Below are 3,121 nucleotides of genomic sequence, written 5' to 3' on the forward strand. Positions count from 1 at the left end.
AATGGGACATTGGGGGTAGCAGATTGGAAGATTTCTCAATAGGTATGGAAATTCCCCTTCAGCACAGGCACACTCCCCTTGTTGTCTTGCCAGGACAGAGGACTAGACTTTGACACCTTTATATCAAGCAATCCTCCCCCATCTGCAAACACTTTTGCTGGTTACGCATATTCTTCTCCTGCAATTGGAGAGAAACATGAAGAGAAATTAGTGTGGGTAGGTGAGACGTCCAAGTTGGCACCTCCCTCTTGGCATGTCCATCGCCTTTCCTGTTTATCCGCTCCACCCTCCTCTCGGACCTATCACCTTCTCCCCCACCTTCACCTACCTATCGCACTCCCAGCTACCTTCTGCCCAACAGCGCCCCCCCCCTCCCATTTATCTTGCAGTACCCTAGCCCACAAGCCTCATTCCTGATGAAGGGCTTATGCCTGAAACGTTGATTCTCCTGCTTCTTGGATGCTGCCTCATCTGCTGTGTCTTTCCAGCACCACACTCGAGATTCTGATCTCCAGCATCTGCAGTCCTCAATTTCTCCTACATGCGAACTTTGCCTGCATTGGTAGGTACAAATACAGATATGAAACTCCGGAGCTGTGATTGCTTGTGAAACGAATGTGGTGTGGGTGCAGTTAAAAGTTCAAGGGCTATGAATGAAAGGCGTTTGAGTGGGTCAAAGAGTTGATGGAGGTTCTTCAAGCTTAACATGATGTGTATGCTTAATATGCCTGAGGTACTCATCCCAAAGCTGCATTTCACAATGGTGAGGTTGCCCCATACAAGCCTTTGGGGAGAAGTGATAAGATATTCCAATTTGTTAGTTACAATGAAAGGTTTGTGAGCTGGTTGGAGCTGAGTTACTGAGTATTGGAGTTCCTTTCCTATTTTAAGTCTGAAACCTGACAGATGGGAGAGAGGCAGTAGCACTGAGCTGCAAGTAATGTGACATGGGTAGGTGCAATGAAGTGACAGATATTGATTGCACATGAGCATGTGATGTAGACGTCTGGCACCCGATTTCATGTGTGACAGTTTTCTGCAGCCACAAACATGCAATGCTAACTCACACTCATAAGGGAATGAAGCATTGAATAGATACTGGCGCTCACCCTGGTGGTATGTAGCAAATTGTTCACCATCTTAAAGCGCCATAACCAGTCCCATCTCTGGCCAGGTTACTGACGTGATATGGCCTCTTGTTGCAACCCCTGGGAATCAGCACATTGATTCGTCTGTGGATGCTCTGCAGGGGAACCTCTGGAGAGATATCACTGAAGCATGGGCCGTTCTGTTATCAAATGCCCAATGTCTCCACAGATGCTCCTGGATTGCAGAGAGTGAAGTGCTGTCCTGGTGCTTTTTAAATATAGGGCCTGTAAGTTGAATCCCGGAAGGTCCGAGCAGATTTCATAACTTCCAGCACACTTGCCATTAAAATTTGTAGTTCTACCTGTGCTTGAATGTGTAATGAACTGAAAAGAACATCATCATGTGAAAAAATCCACTCTAACCCAAACAGAATTACTTCCTGCTTTTCAGATCGTCTCCACACTTAGCCTCAGAAATAAAATGCCTGCAAATGAAGATGATGTTTTCATTTCATTGCACTTCATAGGGACCTCCTACAGAGTCACAGCCTGAAACTGCAAACCTCTCCGTCGTTTAGATTTCAAGACGCCTTCCCCTTGGAGTAAGCTGAGAACGCTAAATACTTGGTTGAGCTAAAGGAGCTAAAAGCTAAAATTTAGGTTTTGAATATTTTGCATTATAAACAGCAAGCATTTTTTAAATATGGTAGGTGTTATAATTCATTAGACATCTCAATAACAAGTGTTAAAATTGCAATTATTGACACAGTGCACTTTCTTCACTGAGGGAAGGGTCATGAAGAAAGATAATCCTCAGGGACCTGTATGTGTATTCTCCTCTGGATGAGTGCCTCCTAGTACCATCCTATTCCTCTATAAGGAAGAGTCACCTGAGGACCAGGTTCCCCAACCCCCTATCACTGTCCTTTCAGTGAGAACCAGTGGCTAGAGTGGTGGAGTGCAGGTCTGTGCGCATATCCAGCATACCCTGAGGGTGCTGGAACTGGCTCTCTATGGCAGCAACTAGGCCCCATGGCATAGATGTAACATCTAGCCTATGAGGGCCATTCCTCACAATTATCTGTCTGCTGTTCCTATGCCTCCTTGTGCATGTGCACAAAGGCTGAGGGGTGACCTTATAGAGGTTTATAAATTGATGAGGGGCATGGAAAAGGGTGAATAGCAAAGGTCTTTTTCCTAGGATGGGGAATCCAAAAGTAGAGGGCAAATGTTCAAGGTGAGAGGGGAAAGATTTAAAAGGAACTGAAGGGATAACTTTTTCACACAGAAGGTGGTGCATGTATGGAACAAGTTGCCACAGGAAGTGATGGATGTTGGTACAATTACAACATTCAAAAGGCATCTGGATGAGTATACGAATAGGAATGGTTTAGAGAGATATGGACCAAATGCTGGCAAATGGGACCAGAACAGATTAGGATATCTGGTCAGTGCAGAGAAGATGCACTGAGGATCTGGTTCCATACTTTATGACTCTATGCTGAAACCATTGGCTGGAGTTGATTAGATGCCTGGTCTCTCAGTTCTCTGATTGCCAGCAGCATAACCATTTCTTCCTTTGCTGGCTATGGAGCTGTTGGATTGAGGTGCTCACTGGTTTGTGCTCCCAAATTATCTAACTATGTAGTTCCCACTGAGAGACTAGTATCTGAGCTGGTGGACACTACAGGTGGCTGACTTACTGATGCTTCATCTGCGGTCCTCCCTTCCTCAGAGCTCAAAGAGATGGCTTACAGCAGAGCTGTCCTTTTGTCCACTGAGATCATGGCCATTCCTCTGACATGACTGAATGTTCTACTCCTGGTCCTGTTTTCCATGTCTCTATGCGTAATGGCCTCAGACTAGGTTGGCAGAGTCTAGTGGTTTGGCCTTCTCTATCAAACTTCCAGAAGGAGGTATTCCTCCTCTGGACCACCCTATCCACCAGGGCTTCCAGCTCCCTGGTGGGAAATCATGGTGCCATTTTCCCTTGCTCAAATACTTCTGAATGACTGACCTTAATGAGAGGGCAG

Source organism: Hemiscyllium ocellatum, chromosome 8 (assembly GCF_020745735.1).
Source record: "Hemiscyllium ocellatum isolate sHemOce1 chromosome 8, sHemOce1.pat.X.cur, whole genome shotgun sequence".
NCBI classification, from domain to species: Eukaryota; Metazoa; Chordata; class Chondrichthyes; order Orectolobiformes; family Hemiscylliidae; genus Hemiscyllium; species Hemiscyllium ocellatum.